The following is an 11,766-nucleotide window of genomic DNA, read 5'->3' as shown; positions in this document are numbered from 1 at the left end:
CCCTGACCACTGGCCATGTTGGCTGTGGTTGATGAGTGATGAGGTCCAACAACATCTGAAGGACCATAATTTCCCCATCCTTGACTACTTCCCTCCTGATGCTTGAGCTCTGATCTTGTTGCCACTTGGGATGCCACCGCAAGCTCCAACAATATGACAGAGGAATGTAGACAGCGCAGAATAATAGAGAGAGAAGCAGGAACTAGAGAACGGAGGTGTTTAAAAGTGAATTGAATGGGTTTAAAAAGAATAGTAGAAGAAAGAGAGAGCTGATGTAAAGAGGAAGGAAGACTGAACATGGGCTCAGTACAGACAAGCAGCTTAACAAATTCAAAGGGCTTCTATCACAATTTTGCCAGATTAGACATCTGTATTAACAAAGTGAAGTATTATAGTTTTCGTTCTTCTTTTGATCACATGTTCTAATGTGTGGCAATTCTCCTCAATCTTTTCCTCAATTCTCTGTATCATTGTACATACTTATGTGGCATCATTTTTTCCACTATAAGGGGTGGGTGGTAATAAACAGTAGTTACAGTCCCAATCTCTCTCTGTGTGTGTGTGTGTGTGTGTGTGTGTGTGAGAGAGAGAGAGAGAGAGAGAGAGAGAGAGAGAGAGAGAGATGATGTGATGATCTGCCTGGCTGTAATTTGGATAGTAGAAGCTATGTTCACTATACATAAGGAGGTACTCTCCTCTGCCTATTCACTTCCAATAATGAATTAGCTTTCTGCTTAAAGATTTCCAGGAGAGAAAAATACATCAGAAGTTCACCTAGTATAACCTTGCTCCAGGAAAGATTGCTAAAGAGAAGAGGCTTCAAATACAATTTTAGTATAGGTTGCTGGCAGGAATAACAATAAGAAAATGAATCATTTTTCCCTATCCCAATGGTGTGCTTTGGGGAAGAGTGTTACAGTTATCAAATTACAGCAGAAAATAGGTAAGTACCTAATCACTGTTATTTAGCAGCGTTCATGAAGCTCATGTACGATGGTGCAAGTCAATATTTAAATTTCACACATTTTGGTAAAACGTAGAAAGCTTTTTATTCATAAATGGTTAGTTTGGATTGAAAGGAGTTGGTATGTGTGAAAGGGATAGAGCAGTGTTTCTCAACTGGGGGCCACAGGTGAAAATCGCATAAATGGGGGGCTGGGGCACAAGACTAGGCAGCCACAGAGAATTTGCAGTAGTTAGTGATGAATTGAAAGATGATGAAATAATTTTGTATGTGAATCATTTGAAGCAGCTTTATAACAATATGGAATTTTATTTCCATGATAATCTGGACTGGGTAGTTGATCCATTTGCTGTGAATGCTGCTGATGTTCATGTTTCTTTGCAAGAAGCCTCAAAGAGCTACAGAGCAATCAGAGTAACTTTCAGTAAAGAAAACACAATTTTTTGATAGAGTACAATCTCAAAAAAGTACCGGTATCCACAGCTTTGGGATAAATCAAAATGGTTTTTCATGGCATTTCCTACTTTGTATTTGGTAGAATTAGGTTTCAGTCATGTGAATTATTTACTCTGCCTAACGCGGAATCACCTTAACATAATGGACAGAAGTGATCTTCGGTTATCCCTCACATCAATCGAACCAGATATATTAAAAAAAAGCTTGTTTCTGGTCATCAAGGACAAGGGTCACATTGCCACATTAATGAAGAAATACTTAAAGTATAACATTTAAACACCCAGCTTTCTACTGGCAGGACGGGGGGGGGGGGGTCACAGGAAGGAAACAAGGTCAGAAGGAGGCCACAATCAGAAAAAGCTTGAGAAACACTGGTCTACAGCATGGGCTTCTTCATTATTTAGAAGCACTCTGTTGTTTCATGGAAAATTTCTAATGGAAATCAGAAGTATTTGAAGTATTTATGTCTTAAATCTCTAGAAACAGGAGAGAAATTTAAAATTAGAATAACACAATTGGATAAAACATACTTTATTGTTTTGAGCGTAAGTAGACTGGAACAGATGATGTTCTTCGCTGTGGTGGCCACTCTGGTTAATGTTTGGCAACAGAACAGTAGAAGGTGAACAATAGGATTGTCAAGACCAAAGTGGAAAAGCACATGATCTGCATGTAAAAGATACCAGGTTTACTTCCAAGAAATCTCCAGAAGTGACTGAAGATGTCCCTGCCTGAAACTCTGGGGAGGTGCACTCAGTCAGTGTGGACAATCTGAGCTCAATAGACTATGTACCAATTTGATTCTGCCTAAGACATCTTCCTGGGTTCCCAAATTCACTTGGTCTGAGTGATCCTTTAGCTAACTTGACAGGTTAGGAAGATCCAGTAGTTTTCCTATCTCTCTTGTCAAGGAGAGGTAACCGGACACAAGAACTGTACTATGAACTAAGCTTATGTAAAAAATAAATGCATAGGGAAACAAAGGATAAGATTTCAAATTTCAGTGAGAGAAGAGAGCAAATATATTTCAGTCAGGGGAGGCGGCAAGATTCACAGCTTTAAAGGCTCCCTCTTGGATAGTCGTAGCATGAACAGTGCACTCCTATACATGTCGATTCAGGGATGTAGGATTGTAGTCTATACTGCACACACACCCAAAAAGTATCTGCCAACCCAAACCCAAATGCAATATATTTTAGCAGCTTTCGATTACCTCATAAGGCAACAGTATCCACAAAGGACACTCACCTTTGAAACAAAGGATTTGCCCAGAGTGCAAAGAGAGTCTGCAAACCTTTGTGGATAATTAAAGCTCAATGTATAGATTCGGTTATGAATAACGACATGAAATTTGAAGCCTCCCAGAGTGGTTCCCTGACAGCCTAAGGGTAGGTATCAACTGGTAGGTCAGTGTGCATGATGCAGTTATCATCCTGGGAACAGCTCCTGGGAGCAGGGACAGAATATAACTTCTGAAGTATGTTTTGGTTCCTATGTAAGACTCTTAAGAATGGGAAATGACAGCCTCTGTACCATGCTATAACTTCATTGTGGTTCGAGGGCCCGACCCCCGCGAAGTGAAATGAAGACACAGGGACACGTGATATAAGGTTAATGGGCTAGAAAAGGCCACAACTTTATTGATTACAGCGATGAAAAGGTATTGGCTTAGGCATTGGATCGAAACAAGTGGGTTTATTCACCAGGGGTTCATCACCTGTTGATGCTAATCCAACTATAGGCTCACCCCTGCTGTCACCGCGGGTCGTGCCATGGCCTCCCGCCAAGCAGGCTTCGGACGGAATACACGACCGCCAGATTCCTTTAACGGAATACCCCTAGAAATTGAAGGCATAGGCGATGGCCACACCTAGCACTTTGACACACCACAACACAATATTCCAATGCCTAACCTACCCACCAATACCACCAAAGTTGTGACAATTGCTACGAGGTAGGCGAAAAAACCAAAAAGCCTATTGCCAAATGGAAAAACTCCTACCAGGCCCCCCGGGCAACCAGGGAGACCAACCTAAGGTCCATAGCAAGGCCAATGACCTAAGCCCTAACTAAAAGGGAGTGGAGGGTGGGTGACTCGTGACGGGTCGACGATGAGGAATGAGGCCAGGGAAAGGCTGGCGCTGCAGCAAAAGGCTGCTGAACACGCCCCCACCGCGGCACCTGGTTGGGTGGCCACCGGGGGGGGGGCGTGAGCGCCAGCCAGGTGAGCTGGAGGCAGGGGGCAACGCCCCCTGCTGGGCGGTGCTCGGGCTCCCGCCCACAACCACTCCCCTCTCTTTCAGGGAGGAGAGTCTTTCTTGAAGGCTGATGGATCTTCTTACAGATCCAGGGAAATTGCCAAGAAATTATTAGGTTTCTGATGATGTGACTTTTCTGAGCTACCGTTGGGCTCTATTGTACTTCAGATATAAATTGGAAATATTATGAACCCATGTGTAATTTATGACTAATGTATAATTAAACATGGTTGGAATGGAGAATATTAAACAGTGCTTACTTACAAATTAATGCCTCATTTTGCAAATTTACCAAAAAGAAAATCATACAATGAGATAATGATGGCATCTATGTTGGCCAATTGATCTGTGTAGTTAATAACCAACTCTTAATACATTGCAGTCTCCTCTTGGTGATAAATCAGAGTTTCTATTATTAGCTTCCTGTTCCAGGGTCCGAGGACATGTAGACCTTTTATGAATATGAACACTGAGGGCTGATTGATAAGATGAGTAGAAAAATTGCTTAAGGCCAGGCGGAGCTATGGCTTTGGAAAAAGAAATTGAACCCTGAATTGATTATATGAATTAAATCCAGCCTAGAGAGCAAAATAATCATGTTCTGTCCCTGTCGATTCAGGTTGTTTCAGGACAGCAAACATCATTTTCTCTGTGGGTGTTCATATTAGCTCCGCCATAAAATGATGATGCCCTGACCTGCTGTAAAACTGATACAGCATCTCTATTAGAACGGCTGTTTGTCAGCCTACTGTTGCAGATCAGATTTCATTTCTATTTTCTGTCTTTAAAAAGTATTTAAAGACACAGTTTTTAAAGTAGTTTAGAATGCTCCAAGCTCATTTGCTTGTCCTATAGTTGTAGTATTATGTTTGGTAATATGGAGACTTTAATTTTCTTGAAACGTAATGCAGCTAGCCTACCCTGCAGGTCTGGCCCAAATAATTTTGCTTCCTGAGGTGAGACAGTAAATGATGCTGCCACTCCTGAAAGAACCCAAGGTTATTTTGGCAAAGTTACTTTGGCATCGAGGGCAGGAAATCCCACCAGCAGCTCTACCTGGGAGTAAAATATGATAATTATAACCAAGTAAATAATTATCAAACTGCTTTGCTGTCCTGACACACAAAATCAGCTGCCTGAGGCAGCCTTCTCATTCTCCCTAAAGCTAGGGCTGGCCGTGCTATCCTGAACTCTATACTGAACAAAGCAAAGATGGCATTTGTATCATTATTTAAAACCTTTCTTTTTCACTGCAAATGTAATTCCAGAGCAAACTACGGTACAAAATACAAATACATATAAACAGGTTATAATATGAACCACAAATCCATGTAAACTGCACAATCAGATTAAAGGAAGGCAGATACAGTAGTACCCTGGGTTAAGAACTTAATTCATTCCGGGGGTCCGTACTTAACCTGAAACTGTTCTTAACCTGAAGCACCACTTTAGCTAATGGGGCCTCCCGCTGCCGCTGCACCGCTGGAGCACAATTTCTGTTCTCAACCTGAAGCAAAGTTATTAACCTGAAGCACTATTTCTGGGTTAGCGGAACCTGGAACCTGAAGCGTATGTAACCCGAGGTACCACTGTAAATTACAACTAAGCAGTAAAAATGCACATCCATCCTGGAATGGAACACCATCAAAGGCCTTGGTGAGCACCCAAAGACTATGCAAGTTTTTACTGCAGAGGGAATGCAACCCCACCCAGAACAAGCATCTTCCCAATTCCTGAACCCAGGAGTGACCCACCAACAGAACCTCCATCTTGTCAGGATGCAGGTTCAGCTTACTGGTCCTCATCGAGCCCCTGCTACACTGATCTAGAACTTCCACAGCTTCACCTGACTCAGCTGAAACAGAAACAGAGGGGGGTGTCACCAGCAGAGTGATAACACATTGTTCCAACCCCCCCCCTCCCAATGGTTTCATAAACAGCATTGGGGAATAATGGCACCCCATGGCCTCAAAGCCAAGGAGGTTGAGCAGGTGTCACCCAACACCACTCTCTCATAGTGACCATGCAGGTCAAAAAAACAACCACCTCCAACTCTGATCCCATAGAGTCACTCCAGAAAGACACCTTCCCGGTTGTCCCAGGGTATATTGCAGCCTGTTTAACTAACATGCTCACATGCTACCAAAAATGAAAAAGCAATGTATTGGCAGAAGATGGTGCTATTGTCTAATGGTGATGTTTAGGCTCAGTCAAAAGGGTGCTCTGCTGTGAGCATCCCTTCAGGCAGTGACTGTGATGAATATATGCTTGACGGGTGTTGTAGAGTCTGCAGAGAACAGTTCAGCTAAAAGGATAGCTTTGGAGACAGAGGGAAGACTGATTTTAGTCTTGCGGCGTGCAGAGATAATCCATTTTTTATGGATTCTACTTTTAAGTTACAGAAGTAATTACTACTATCCAGATGTGCCAGAAAATGATATAGATGTAATTTTACTGTGTTCTTGTTGCAGGGGATGTGCACATTATATCTCCAGGTCTCAAAAATGAAGCAGCGAGTGTCTGTTTAAGTAATATATAGATTGCTCAACTACTCTGAAAATAAGTTGAGAATACATTTTCATATAGCCTTAGCTGCTAGAAAGCTCAGTTCTCAAGTCTTCTGAACAGACTAGAGAAGACTCATGGAGTTTGTCTACAGCTAGGGTCCCCAAGGTACCTGTATGATCTCTAGTGTTCTCCAACACCCACCTGGTGCCTTCCATTTTTAAAATGACCCTTTATTTATTTATTTAAAAAGCTTGTTGGCTCTTTTTGGGGGGGGTTGTTTAGTTGGGGATGTTGCCTGCTTTTTTCTTTTGGTCTGGGCTTTATTTGCCTCCTCCTGTAAACTGAGTATTTTGTGTGGTGTGCACAGCAGTTTTTAGATATCCCAAAAGTCTATTGGTGAACCTGGAGTCCTGCAGTTTCTGGTGGGCTCCAGCAGCTGTAACTATAAAGAGAAACCCATGAAAGCTTGAGAGACCACCTTGACATAATTGCAAAACCAACGTTGTCTATGATATAAGAAAGCCTTGTTGACTGCTTTGAAAGTTGAGGACGACTCCACTTTGTTTCTAGAAATGCACTGCAATATTCCCCTTAGACGAAAATTTAGCAGCGTTTGTAGAACACAACTTGATGCTTTTAATAAGACTTATTGCTGTACAGTTAATAAAACAGCAATCCTTTGGAACTCCCTCCTGCCCACCTAGCAGTTCAAAAGCACGTTAAGTGCAAGTAGATAAATAGGTACCACTCTGGCGGGAAGGTAAACGGCGTTTCCGTGTGCTGCTCTGGTTTCCAGAAGAAGCTTAGTCATGCTGGCCACATGGCTGTCTACGGACAAACACTGGCTCCCTTGGCCTATAGAGCGAGATGAGCGTGCAACCCCAGAGTCATCCGCTACTGGACCTAACGGTCAGGGGGTACCTTTACCTTTACCTTGACTGAATTAAACAAACCCCCCTCCCTGTTGAACTTCAGGTGCCTGATGAAGACTTTTCTATTTCAGCAGCAATTTTATCTGTTTTTATAATGGATTTGAATTCCTCTTATTCTTTGTATGATTTTCTTTTTATGTACTCCACTTAGAAATTCTGCATATTAAGGTGCAAATCTGTGTCTTAAATACTAAGGACTAAGCCTTTAACGTGGCAGGTCCTGTCCCGTGATACCCCTTGCCAGTAGAGGTTCAGCAGGAATAATTCCTGCCTACTTTTAGACATCTTCTGAAAAATAGGGTTATTCAAACAGGCCTCTGAAATGTAAATTTATTTTTACCAACTAGTATTTATCGATTTTTCTATTGATTATATTGTAAAGTTGTTCTTTTTATGCTGTATACCATCTTGCTACATTTTTATGAAAGTGCAGTCTATAAGTATGTAATGTAATGTATTACAATACAATATATCCCATAGTTTGGCTCTAAGTTATCCTAGTAAGTTTGATCCTGGGAAGAGATTTTGACCAAGCACTTCCAAGGTCACACTCTTATGCACAAGAGATCATGGCTACAAAGCCCCTTTTTTTGTGCGTGTCTCCCACGGATTGTCAGATGTAAGTAGCTTATATACACTGGTATTCAGAAGTCCATTGACTTCAATGATCTTAAAAGGTAAAGGTAAAGGGACCCCTGACCATTAGGTCCAGTCGTGGCCGACTCTGGGGTTGCGGCGCTCATCTCGCTTTATTGGCCGAGGGAGCTGGCGTACAGCTCCATGTGGCCAGCATGGTCATGTGGCCAGCATGACTAAGCCGCTTCTGGCAAACCAGAGCAGCACACGGAAACGCCGTTTACCTTCCCGCCAGAGTGGGACCTATTTATCTACTTGCACTTTGACGTGCTTTCAAACTGCTAGGTTGGCAGGAGCAGGGACCGAGCAATGGGAGCTCAGCCCATCACAGGGATTCAAACTGCCGACCTTCTGATCGGCAAGTTCTAGGCTCTGTGGTTTAACCCACAGCACCGCCCGCATCCCTGCCCTGCAATGAGCTTACTCCTAGATAAATTGGTATAGAATTTAAGCCTTGAACACCTCCACTTCCCACTGAAATGCCTGTTCAGTCATTTCATCTTCTGACATCTGGGGAAATCGTAGGGGTATGCAACTGTAGAAAGATCACATCTGCAGCTGGTTGTGTAGCAGCTGTGAGCCGAATAATATTACATCAATTTAATGCCAATTGTGATTAATTTAGCAGTCATTATTTATACCACTATAAATGGCAGGATTGTGAAAAAAGATAGAATTAGACATTAGCCTTCTAACTGCTTGTTTGTGTCCCATGATATTTTTCTATTTGCAATGAATAACATTTAAAAATGCCTCACCATTACTACTACCCACCAGAGTTAGTAATTGCCTTTCCTAGTTGTTTCCAGGTTCCTAAAATGGCACTCTGTCAAGCCAACTAAGGCTTTACTCCTAAACACATTGTACATAGAAAGTCATACTTCTGTGGATAGGATTGAACTATGGAAATACTTACAGGATTTATGCAGAACTAGGCAGTGGTCCAAAAATACTTGCATGGAATTTAGGTTTATTGAATGGAAAGAGTTTTCTTCCTGGTGGCCACCAACTTGGATGGCTTCAAAAGAGGATTAGACAAAGTCACCATTGGACTATCATTGGGTACCAGCCATGATGGTTCTGTTCTGCCACCACTAAATCAGAATGGACTGATTTAAATTGCAGCAGCTTGAATTCTTGATTAAAATTGTTAAAATTCTCAAGATAAATAAGTGGTTTAATTAACTCTCATCTTTTTCCTATATTTTTTATTAAATTTTCTGTTTTACATTTTAGAATATGCATTTAAACAATCTTAAAATATCAATGACTTCCCTTCTTCTCTTTCCATAGTTCATTTTGCATAACATAGATCTCTGCATATTTTACATAAACTAAACCATTCAGTATTCCATTATTACATCCATCAAATCTTATTTACACTGTTGAATTTATTTTAATGCTGCCCACGTTTTCAAATGTACACAATTTCCCCCATATATTCAATAAACATTTTCCAATCTTCTTTAAATGTATGTTCTTCTTGTTTTCTTATTCTATATGTTAGGTCTGCCACAAGCTGTACATATTCCATCAGTTTAAGTTGCCATTCTTCTTTAGTTGGGGCTTTGCTTGTTTACCATTTTGGGGCAAACAAAACACGGGCCACAGTAGTGGCTTACATAAATAACCTTTTTTGACACCTGGGAATTTCTGTCTGAATTATCTCCAACAACAAGGACTCTGGGTTTTTTGGGGGGAAGTGCTTCTAAGCATTTTTTTCAATTCATTATGAATTATTTCCCAATACTCTTTTACCCTTTTACAGGTCCACCACATATGATAGAATGTATCCTCAGTCTCATTGCATCTCCAGCAATGGCAGGGCTGGCCCAAGACATTTTGGCACCTGAGGTGAACCAAAAAATAGTGCCCCCCTCCTCACCAAAGAAGAAGGGGTGGGTGAAGATCTACATCAGGAACAAGAGGGAAATAAAAGTATCTCAGTCAGTAGAACATGAGATTCTTAATCTCGGGGTAATGTGTCCAAGCCCCACGTTGGGCAGAGGATCCTTGCATGACAGTGGGTTGGACTAGATAATCCTCAGGGTCTCTTCCAGCTCTACAGTCCTATGATTCTATGATCTGCATCAGGATCTGCTGCCCTTGTAGATCCAGCTGCCTGAGGAGGTCACTTAACGTTGCCTCATGTATTAGCATGCATGTGAAGGGATTATCACAACTTCAAGTAATCTGTTCCCAACTAAACAGAGCCTTTATACTAACCACAAACATCTCAAACTCTCTGTCCCTCCTGTGCCTTGTGCAGTGCAGTGGTACCTCTGCTTACGTACTTAATTCGTTCCGGAGGTCCGTTCTTAACCTGAAACTGTTCTTAACCTGAAGCACCACTTTAGCTAATGGGGCCTCCTCCTGCTGCCACACCGCCGGAGCACAATTTCTGTTCTCATCCTGAAGCAAAGTTCTTAACCCGAGGTACTATTTCTGGGTTAGCGGAGTCTGTAACCTGAAGCATATGTAACCTGAAGCGTATTTAACCCAAGGTGGCTTAGTCATGCTGGCCACGTGACCTGGAAGCTGTACGCCGGCTCCCTCGGCCAATAAAGCGAGATGAGCGCCGCAACCCCAGAGTCGGCCGTGACTGGACCTAATGGTCAGGGGTCCCTTTACCTCTACCTACCACTGTACCGAATCTCTGATGCCAAGGCAATCCCCTCAGGACCACAATAGAAGAGGAAAGCATTAAGTTTCTTCTCCCTCCTGTTTCAATACTGATAATTGTCAGCTCCATCCCCACCCTGAGGATGTTATCTGCATTTATTATTATGACTTGAGTGTCAGGATTGTGGGTTAGAGCCCCATGTTTCGCAAAAGATTCCTCCTCATGGCCCCTTCCAACTCTACAGTTCTATGATTCTATGAAGTACAATTCTCAGCCTCTCTCTCTCCTAATATATATATATTTCTATACTTGCTTTTGTTCTTTTACTTTTGACTCCTTACTATTTTACCTACAAAATTAAAATAGTAAAAAGTAATAATAAAAATTGAAGTACATCACTCTTCTTTCCACATTCTGCCCACACCAAGTGAGAATATAAATATTCAGATATTCCTATAGTTCTGATAAATCTATATTCATTTGCTCATATGCACATGCGACACAGCATATGTGACTGTGTTGTTGTTGTTGTTGTTTACAACTTTACATCTTAACAAGAGGATAGCCACAATCTGTGTAATATTTTCACTTCCTGAGTCAGCTGAGAATTAGCACTTGCTGTTCATAGTTCTTCAGAGTTTTGATATTTTTTTTTTAAAAAACAACAACAGACTTTTCCCTTCATGTTTTATTTCAAAGTCCTACATTTCACAAATTTATTATGTACCAATATCCATGGTTACTTGTGCTCTCATTTCCTGTGACAACAATAATCTTATTTTCTTGTCTGGCTGTAGATTGAATCTCCAAGCATGCACTATGCATCTTTATAGCAAGTCACCAGCTGAGTTTTGTTCTGCTGTAAAATATTTTGATTACTTAATAAAGTTCTAAATAAGATAAATAAAATGGACCAATGTTTTGGGTTAAGGTTATCCTTTGACAACTAAATGAACAACAAAGAACTCGAGTTGTTCATGTGGGGGGGATATTCTGGGAAACAGTATTCCTGGAAAATCAGAAGGAAAAAACCAAAGCACCAAATTCCAGTTAACAAATGATTCAGATTTCAGTAACAGATGCTCTTATAGTCAAATGTGCACTGCAACAATATATTGTGGGGTGTGTTTTTTTTGTCAGTTCTTACATGTTTATTAAAAACACAGCCAGAATCTTTCCAAATTTCTAACCCAGGCTGCCCTCCAGATGTTTTGAAACGCAACTTCCATCACCCCTGACCACTGGCAACTCCAGCTGGAGCAGATGGGAGATGCTATCTAAAACATCTGGAGGGCATGATGTTGACTGTCTCTGTCTGAGCAGGCAGTGGCTTCTCTGCCAATCTTTATCAGCCCTGGTCCTTTCCATAAGAGACAGCAAAGATGGAAT

Source organism: Podarcis gaigeae (genome assembly GCF_964106915.1).
Source record: "Podarcis gaigeae genome assembly, chromosome: 10".
Lineage (NCBI taxonomy): Eukaryota > Metazoa > Chordata > Lepidosauria > Squamata > Lacertidae > Podarcis > Podarcis gaigeae.
The sequence above is the reverse complement of the archived record's forward strand: the minus strand, read 5'-3'. Positions refer to the sequence as shown.